At 44.6% G+C, this 10,270-nt stretch overlaps 1 protein-coding gene across 1 annotated transcript in view; it reads right to left on the bottom strand.

Moving 5' to 3' along the window:
• The window catches only part of Pla2g7 (phospholipase A2 group VII), a 42,683-nt gene extending 32,883 nt beyond the window's left edge, over positions 1 to 9,800 (bottom strand). Inside the window, exon 1 of the mRNA XM_021218169.2 lies at positions 9,367 to 9,800. The gene's annotated coding sequence lies outside the window, so the exon portion shown is untranslated. The remainder of the gene's footprint in view (positions 1 to 9,366) is intronic.
• Positions 9,801 to 10,270: the final 470 nt, after the last annotated feature.

Genomic DNA, 10,270 nt, shown 5'->3' with positions numbered 1-10,270 from the left:
CCCCAAATGCCCCAAGGTCTAGGCTGTGCCCCCAAATGTCCCCAAGGCCTAGGCTGTGCCCCCCAAATGCCCCCAAGGCCTTCCAAAATAGCAACATCGACTGGGGAAGAAGCTTCAAAAGATGGAGGACATTTCACATCTAACCGGAATGTACCCTGAGCCACTAAATGGCAAAGTGCTAGGGCAGCCACAGAAAACTAATATGGAGCTTGTAATGTTGCCAGACTTGATGTATGAACAGGTAATAGCAGGACTTAGTTTGGCCTAGCAAGGTGATTTTAAATATCTCAAAAAATTGATCCAATACTGGGCTGAACAGTCAAGGAAGGTAAATGTCTTCTCCTTTGGATAAGATGACATGAACAGCTGATGGAGCAATCGCCAGGCTCATTTTGTGTTCCCCAAAGACTCTTGGAAATATCAAGAGATGTCTTTGATCATCCTGTTAGGGGGTTTCTGCCAACATAAAATGGGCAGAGGCCCAGCATGTTCTTAAATATCTTCAATACACAGACTGGCCCCCCACAAGATAGTGAGACCCCAAAACATTCGTGGTTCTGAAGTTAGGAAACCTAAAACAACTGCATGCTTGCTCAATGAGGAAAAACTAGTGCTGCAGAGGCCACTCGGCCAGTGGGGTACTTGTCTTACAAGCACAAGGACTGGAGTTTGATCTCTGAGAATTATATAAAGAGGGGAGGGTCGCCCTGGCACACATTTGTAATCCCAAACTACAGAGGGAAGAGACAAGAAGATGCTCAGGGATCCACAAGCACCCAGCTGAGCCTACATCAGTGAGAGCTAAGCTCATGTGAGGCCTGTCTCAAAACACAAGATGCATGGCTTCTACAGAATGTCACCTGAGCTTGCCCTCTGCTCTCTACTTGCTTGTATACAGATGTGCCAGTGTCTCTTATGTTGGTATTTAGTCTAGACTCTGCCCCCACAGTTACCTGGCAACAGCCAGGTGTGCCTGACTCACTATAAAAGGGGCCGCTTGCCTCCTCCTCTTGCTCTCTTGTTCTCTTCCCTTCTCCTCTTGTTCTTGCTCCCTTACCCTCTCCCCCCCTCTTTCCTCATCCCCCCCTTCTCTCCACATGCATAGATAGATGGAGTCTGGGATGGCACTGTCTTGTCCAGCCTTTATCAAACACTTTGTGGGCTTTTTTTTTTTTCCCACTAAACAACAATTCCTACTCAACATTTGCTGTTATCAAAACTAAGCCTTGTTCAACTGCAAATGACAATTGAGGTAGCTCATATACTCTGAACTTAATCTCACAAAAATCAAGGAACTTCTGCAGAAATGGCTAAGCACGCTTTGGGGACAGTTCTTATGACTCTTGGGTAATCATTTCACAACTTCCAAACAGAAGCAGGGTTAGGAACGGGAAACTAAAACACAGTTCTACTTGTGGGAAAACCTGCATTCAGGGGTTAGAGATGGCTTGGCAGTTAAAAGCACTTCCAAAGGACTCAGGTCGACTCCCAGCATCCCATGTGGGAACTCAGGACCATCTGTATCTCCATTCCTCAGTGACCTGATGCAATCTTCAAAATTTCAAGGCACCAGGCATGCATATGGTGCACAGGCATACACGCAGGCAAAAACCCCATAAGCAGAAAATAAAATTATAAATTGAAAAAAAAAAAAAGAATCCTGCTTTCAGTATACAGATGCTCAGGTTTTGTTGATACCACCACAGGAAAAATCACAGAACAATATAGTACCAACGTTAATCTGTCCTTCTATGCTTTACAGTCTGGTTCCCATTGGGAGTTATCATAAGTAGCATCAGGGGCTGGTGAGATGGATCAGTGGGTAAGAGCACCCGATTGCTCTTTCGAAGGTCCGGAGTTCAAATCCCAGCAACCACATGGTGGCTCATAACCATCCGTAACAAGATCTGACGCCCTCTTCTGGAGTGTCTGAAGACAGCTACAGTGTACTTACATATAATAAATAAATCTTTAAAAAAAAAAAAAAAAAGTAGCATCAGGATTCCTTAAACACATGACAGTTGACCTGATAACCAAGAAGAAAGCTACTAAGCGATTCACGGGTGGGTAGCATATACTCTGTGGACACACTGAAGGTGAGGAGGTTCATATTCTGAGCAGGCGGCCATGGAGTAGAGCGGGAGGATATTGTGGTATTTCTTTATGCAGCTCAGAATGGTTCATAGCTTGCAATCCATGAATCGTTCATTTGGAGAATTATCCACTTAGTACTTCTGGGCCATGGGTCTGGGAGCAGTAGGGCTACTAACGGAGGTCATAAAGAGAAGGCAGTTCTGAGATCTCTTAACAGAGCCTTAAAATACTCAAACGCACCAATGCATACCTGCCAGAGGAGGTTAAAAAAAAAATAAGTGATAACTCTTAGGACTCAGCGGCACAGCTTTCTGATGGCTTAGATGTGAGGCTAAGTGACTCGAGAAAGGAAGAAAACGGTGAGAACATCTTTATGACAGTTGGCAGGAGTGGACATTGACAGTACGATGCAGCATCCTCTAGTTATTTTATACAAATGACCTCATCTGGTCTGCAGAGTTCAGTAGATGAAAGAAAACAGAGGCATAGCGGTTGAGGGAGTGGCGCTGGGATGGGGTTACATGACATGTTCAATGTCACAGAGATAGGAAATGGCTAAGCCAACACCTGAAGTTAGGCCCTGACTCTGAAACGGGACTTCTTAACCTTATCATACCCAGCACTCACGGGTGCAGGGGTGGCCTGGCCTCATAGGATGCTTGCAGCAGCACCTCTGACCTTTACCAACTAGATGCCAAAAGTCTACCCCACTGTAGCAGCCAGGTATGTGCTTGTACATTGTCAAATATCCCAAGGGGAAGAATGGATCATTGTCCTCTGAAAGCTACTTTATACTGCTGAGTTCAGGCTGCATAATAACATCTTAGAGAGAGGGAAGCCACCCTAAATTGTACCCTGTACCTGCTGGATCACAAGTACATTAACCAATGAAGTTTGTGCAGAGATACAACACCCTAAGAGCAATCTGAATGATGCAAGGTCAGGACAGCAAGCCAACAGAGACGATGGAAACCCCAGATGCTCCGTGACAGATATAGTTCTGTGCAGAAGGTCTTAGCCGTTTGCTAGGTGGACCCAGACTACATGAATACATTATTGGAGCCTTTCAATAGCTAACAAAGCACAGGGATGTGCTCTACCAATGGGCAATGTTGCACACTACACGAGACAAGCTAGACTGGACAGCCCTTACCTAATGAAGTCAAAATTAGAAGTCCACGGGTGACTTGCAGGAGGAAAACAGACCACTCCCATTCCAGTCCAGGAGATCGCTCCTGTGTAGGAATGGGAGCCGAAAGGCACTACATCTTTTGATTGTCTTCAAGAAAAAACTAGAGGGCCAATTTGCCCGTCATAGTCATTGATTTTTGAAAGATAACCAAGAAAGGGAATGTCATGTGAGTCAGTACATCAATATATCATGTGAGGCTACCCAAACAGGTCTGTAGCCCTTAGGAGTGAGGCGATGACTCAGAGGTTAAAGTTCATACAGCACGAGTGTGAGGACCCAAATCCAGAACAGGATGTGATATGTCTGAAAGCTGGAAGGTAGAAGTGGAAGGGCTTTGGAGACTAGCTGGCCAATCTAGCTACGTAAGGGAGCTGAGAGTTGAATGAGAGACCCTGGTTCCCAAAAAATAAGGTAGGTGTGACAGGGGAACACAGATAGCATTGACTTCTGTCTTCTACATATGCATGTACATGACACATACACTACACCTAGAAAAAAAATAAACAGAAGACTTATGGACAAAGGAGAGACTTTCCTTTAATGATAACCCATGAGCTCCCAATTCTATGGCAACATGGTGGCTATGTCCCAGGATCATTGTCACATCTGGTCATCAGTTTTAATCAGCAGACTGGCTAGTTCAGAATCAAACAGACATTGACTCGTATCTAAGGGCGTCTAGCATCTATCTAGCTGTAACCCAGAGGCTGTCATGAGAGCTGAAATTTCCATAGCACCCCATGCAAATAAGGAAGGGGCCTCTCTTTTTGACTGAACTAGGAGATCTCATTCCTGTAAGTTGCACTTCAAAGTAAATGAGGAAGGAGAAGTGGGGTGGCTTCATGAGGCAGTGAGTTGTCCCGTCATGGGAAGGTCCTGTAAACAACTTCAAAACCCTCATCTCTAATTTAGTCAGCAACCAACTAGGGGAAGCTGCAAAGCCTCCTAGGGGGGGATAATCCTTCACTAAGGGAAAGCTATTCAGTTCTTGTCAGGGCCCTCCCCGGGAATTCTGCCGCCCCATGGAGATTTCCATTCGACAGAACTGTGTGCTCTTGGAATCTGCAAGAACCTTATCCAGGACAAAGACCAGCTTGTCCTCCGAAAAGCCTTCCAACATTTCTTTCCAAGTCCCCGTTTCAAATATTACATTTTTGTTTTCGACGTTCAGCTCTTAAGGTTAAATTTGCTCTTGTTTTAGCCTTCCTGTCATTACATTTTATTGTGGCTCTCCTAATGGTTTCCCATGTTCTAAAGAGGGCAAAATGTAATGTAATGTGTTGTGTTGGGGGGGGGGAGTGTGCGCACAAGTGTGCACAGGTGAGTCTGTGTTTACAAATGTATACATACACTTTTGCATGTTTAGGTAGAGGTCAGAACACAACTTCTGGTACTGTTTCTAGAGTGCTGCCCCCCTGTGGTGGGGGGTGGTAGTTTTATCTTTTTGATTTTCAGATGGGGTTTTCACTGGGGCCTGATCAGCTACCCAATGAGCTCACAGATCTGCCCTTCCAATTCTGGGGTTTATAAGTAAGGGGCCACCATGCCCAGGTATTTCTTGTGCAGTCTGAGGCTTGAACTCAAGGTCTCACCCTCACAAGGCAAGTTCTTTACCAACTGGGCTCTCTCCTCACCCCGAGAATCTTTTAGTGTCAAAATTAAATTCATTGAAGAGAATAAAGAAGACAGTGGGATTTATTAGATCAAAACCAAGCACACAGAATTAGAATTACACAGTACTAGTAAATAATCTTAGTAGTAAGATCTTACATACTCTCAGAAGAACATTCATAATATGTTTTAAAGGCTCAGTCATTAGTCTGCATTTTTGTTTTTGTTTTTGTTTTGTTTTGTTTTGTTTATTGTTTTATCGAAGGCCAGAGGTAGCAATGGTAGATCCATTTTGTAGGTGGGAAATTTGAGACAGAGAAACATTAACTTTTCACTCTCCCTTCAAAAACTACCCTGTGCCTACTTACACACTCTAGAGGAGAATAGCATAGCCAATCTAGAGCTGCGTCCTCTCCTGCCCCCTCTATCATATGCACTCTCCACTCTGCACCCAGAGACATGTCTCACTAGTCAGAAGTTTCTACTACCACATCTCTGCGTAGAATACATTCAGTTTCTGGCTGTCCTATTTGGAATGAAATCCACATTATTTGCTTTGGCCAATGAGACTCTGGGTGACCTGCTCCCTGCCTCCTTTCTCCTTCTTTATTGCACCCAGCCCTCCTCTGTCTTACCCACTTCAGACACTCTGTTCCTTCTGCACAGTGCACTTGATCCCCACACATCTGGAAACCAGGCTCCCCTGTGTTTTTACTCTTGGTCCCATCTCAGGAACTAATTTTTTTCTTCAGAAAAACATCTCAAAACTCAGTCCAAAGGGCTAGAGAGACCCCCTACACAGTTAGGAGCTCTCATTCTTTTTGTAGAGGATCAGGGTTCAATTTCCAGCACCCACTCAGTAGCTCACATCCCTCATTGAGTCTGGTTCCAGGGAACCTTCGAGAGTACAAGGCACACACAAGACACACATACATGCATGCAGACATGTATTCATACACAGTAGACATAAATGAATAAATCTAAAAACGGACGGGTGAGTCTAAGAAGTTGGGCTTCTGCTCTCTGCCCATGTCTACACGTTTAAGCTCATTTCCACAGCACTACACCATAGCTCTTGGCTTGACTACAAAACTTTTATTACTGTCTGACTCATCCTGATCAGTACTTGGGGGGTGTGTGTGTGTGTGTGTGTGTGTGTGTGTGTATTTTCTTATCTCTTGACTGCAGAATTCTTTGACAGTAGAAAGTATATCTAATGTACTGCTCCCCATTCATGCCCTGGTACACAGCAGCATCTATCCGTCTGTCTGTCTGTCTGTCTGTCTGTCTGCCTGCCTGTCTATACTATCTACCTATTATCTGTTTCAGAGTTCAGGATCGAACCAGGCTTTCTTTGCACATACTACTCAAGTTCTCTGCCACTGAGCTATATATACCCCAGTCCTCAGTTATTTTTATTGAGACATGACCTTTTTGTATAATTCAAATTAGCCTTAAACTCACTAGCTAGCCCACTCTGGACTTGAACATGGGAGAGCCTCCATTTTCAGTCTCCCCAGAACGGCAGATACAGGCTTGAACCACCACATCTGGCAATAAAGGTTTTGACACGATGAATGAAGGAATGAATGAACACAGCTTTTGCTAGGAACCAGCTACAAATTAATTCAATGAATATTCTTATAGTAACTTCTCTCCTTCTCAGCTACTAAGTTCACTTAAAAACAGAAGCACTACAAGTCTATGTGAGTCTGTTCTGTTACTATAAGTCACTATATAATATATAATACATAATATACAGAATACAGAATATGATATATATAATATAATATATAATATATAACATATAACTATAATAAAAGATATATGATAATGATGCCTGATATATAACATAATAATATATAATATATTTGTATTTACTAGTTATTATATTAAATTATATTTATTAGTATAATTAATTATATTTAATACAATTATTATATCATATATAATATATTATATATGATACATTGCATATTTTATTTATATATAACATAATATATAATATTAATAACATGTCATATTAACATATAATATATTATCCTGCTACATATTCTTTTTTTTTTTTTTAATTTATTTATTATATGTAAGTACACTGTAGCTGTCTTCAGACACCCCAGAAGAGGGCGTCAGATCTTGTCACGGATGGTCATGAACCACCATGTGGTTGCTGGGATTTGAACTCCAGACCTTCGGAAGAGCAGTCGGGTGCTCTTACCCACTGAGCCATCTCACCAGCCCCCTGCTATATATTCTATATTGTTTTATGTATATCATATGATTATAATAAATATTATATTTATATAATATCATATAGCATATATTTAATATAACATAATATTATATTATATGTTATAATTACATATTAGATGCTGTATTATGATGTTATATTGTTTTTCATAAAATTTATCACAGTAGTGGGGATTGCAAGCCGTAGGTGGCTGACACTTGATTGAGAAAATGAAGTAGGACCCTTCCTCCTTCCCATGCCAGCAGACCACAGAGCTTCCTCAAAATTCTGGAGCAACATAATTTAGAACCAAATGTCTCCACATTCAACTTCTATTTATCCAATACTTCCTCATCTAGGCTTTACTTGATAGAAATGGCTCTGTACTTTTTAGGGACAGTGGCCAAGTCAGGCCCGGCTTGTAATCAGGAATCATGAAAAACTGGCAAGCTTAAGATATAGAGCTGGGGGTGGGGGCTGCTTAAGAGATGGTACTATGATTAAGAGTACTGGTTGCTCTTCTAGAGGACCTAGGTTCAATTCCCAGCACCCATACATACACACACACGCGCACACACACACACACACACACACACACACACACACACACACACACACGGGAATATGACTGGGGATGTACCTGAGTTTGTAGGCTGTTGGTTAGCACTGAAGGGTTCATCCCTGGTGCCTCATAGAGCAGCTAAAGTGAGTGCCTCCAATCTGGCATCCCACAATCCAGGAGTTAAAAGCAGCTCAAGGTCATTCTCAGCTGTACAGCAAATCCCAGCCTGGGCTACATGTGACTTTCCTCAGAACAAAGAAATAAGAACAGGAAGGTTCCCCCTTGAAGGAGTCCTTCCCAAGGACCCCCATTCCAAGACCCCACTGGTCCTTTGCTTCATGCTGTATGCTGAGGCCATCTCAAAGAGAATGCCAAGTTGATTGTTTACAAACGGAATGGGGGAGGGGCAGTTAGTTAGATTCCCCAGATGTTCTTTATGACGAGTGAGCAGACACTGCCTGGCTGTGAGGGAATCCTGGACCAGCTCTTCACACCTCACAGGAATCCTCAACTGCTTAGCTAGTACCTCCTCACACGTTCTCAGAGGCTCAGAATGTTGAGCCTTCTGTTTCAGGGCCACTGAGGTCAGTGCCAGCCTAGAATGACAGCCCACGATATCAGTTCAAGGATGGTATCAGTACACAGTGAGGGACAGGTTCTGTGTACAAATGCCTGAGGAAGGGAAACAACCCCCAACTCCCCACGGCAAGGAGCTGAAGCTGCCATTCTCAGGACTCTCCATTGGTAAGCCATCTCTTTTATAAGGTTACTAGGGTCCCCTCAGTAAGAAAAACCTGCCTGGGTGCTGACAGTTCTCCAGTACCGTCCAGACCTTCTCTTTGTTTTGACCCAGGAGTTCAATGTGACTCCAAAATTTGCCATCCTTCTTCCTACAGGGAACACACACACACACACACACACACACACACACACACACACACACACACGAGCTCCTGCTTATACACCAGTCTCCCAGCTCAGCGATTTTATTTGGGTCAAATGTAATTTGTGCATGTGTAATTTGGTAACGTGTGTGTCATCCAAATCAGATTGCATGCCTTTTAGAGGTGACAGCTCCATGTGAGTAAGAGCCTGCCTGCCTCCCTCCCTTCCTTCCTTCCTAACTTCCTTCCTTCCTTCCTTCCCAGGACCCTGAAGTGATTCTCATGGGATAGAATGGAAGCCCCAAGAGAGGACCATGGGTTTTTTGTGTGTTGTTTTGTTTTGTTTTTTGTTTTTTTGCTTGCTTTGCTTTGCTTTGTAAAAATCCAGCCTTAAAGATGGAGTACATCATTTCAGATGTCCCAAGAAAGAGCAGCATTGCTTTATTTTTATAATTCAGTTCGCGAACTTCTTAGATCTAGGATATTCCTTGGAAGGAAATGTGTGTGCGCGCTGCCCCAGGATGAGATCTAAGAACAACACATTTCCCTGCTGCACTGGGTTCAGCTGCTGCTCCCTCAATACTGAATTCTTAGGGTGGCTTTCTCAGAAGCAACCCCTCCCCCTCCAGGCAACAATTCTGGAGCCAGTTTCTGGGGAGCTCCGAGGTCAGTCCTGAGGCAAGCACTTGAACGTTGTGGTTCCAGCCCACCCTCCTTGAGGACCACGCTCCCATGTCCCCGCAGTAGCCTAGTGACAGCACCACAAGCCCTTCCCTGCCCTTGGGCTCCTTACCTGGTCACTGCGCTGACTCCCGGGTACCAGGAGCCCTGGGCTCAGCAATGCCACTAGAGCGAGGCAGATCCTAGCACCGCGGGCTTCCGGACAGTCGTTTTCCCCCGGGATAGAGTAACTCAGAGGTGGGTTGAGCATACAGCCTCCTCGTAAAATCTACCTTTAGGCTCGACCCTCCCCCTCCTCGGGTTGCTGGGCAGGAGGGACAGGGGAGGAGCATGTGACCCAGCCTCCTGACAGCTCCAAGCTGCTGCGACTCAGGCTCACACAACACTAGCTCCAGGGACAGCCACCACTTGGACCTCTTCGAGCGCCCATGCATGGATCCTGACTGTGCCTGGGGGATGGGGGGGGGGTGTGATAGGCTCCTAGTTTCCTAGTCTGACACCCGATTCTCACCAGGTTCGTGACGAGCTGTGTCCCCCCTCCCCAGCCTATCTTTCTAGCCGGGTCCTGTTCTCCTTATCCGCAGAGTTCACAGAAACACTGAACACTGGTGGAGAATCTAAAAGGTTCCGCGCAGCTGGTATTTTGATACTTTGTGCCCAGAATCCCGCTTCACTCCTTGAGAAGGTTATACTCCAGATTAGAAGGCCCGCCCCTACCCAGCTTTCTTTTTGAGGAACATAGTAATTGAAGAGTCCTTCTCATAGCTCAGTCTGACTAGGTTATTAATGCTTGCTATAAAAACATTTCCATGCAAATACAAACATTCTCTCCAAGGGCGTGGGGGTGGGGGCGGAGATGTGAAAGGTTCTCTATAGGAGCAGAAATTTGGAAGGTTCTTGAGGGCTCCTTCTCAGAGGTATAAAAAGTGTGAACAACGGGTGCGGGGGCGGGGGGGAGGGGCGGGGGGAGTGGGGGGGTGGGGGATTAAAGACTATAAGGACTGAAGAACAGGAGA

This window comes from Mus pahari, chromosome 18 (genome assembly GCF_900095145.1).
Source record: "Mus pahari chromosome 18, PAHARI_EIJ_v1.1, whole genome shotgun sequence".
Taxonomy (NCBI): domain Eukaryota; kingdom Metazoa; phylum Chordata; class Mammalia; order Rodentia; family Muridae; genus Mus; species Mus pahari.
This window is presented reverse-complemented; position numbering and strand designations above follow the sequence as displayed.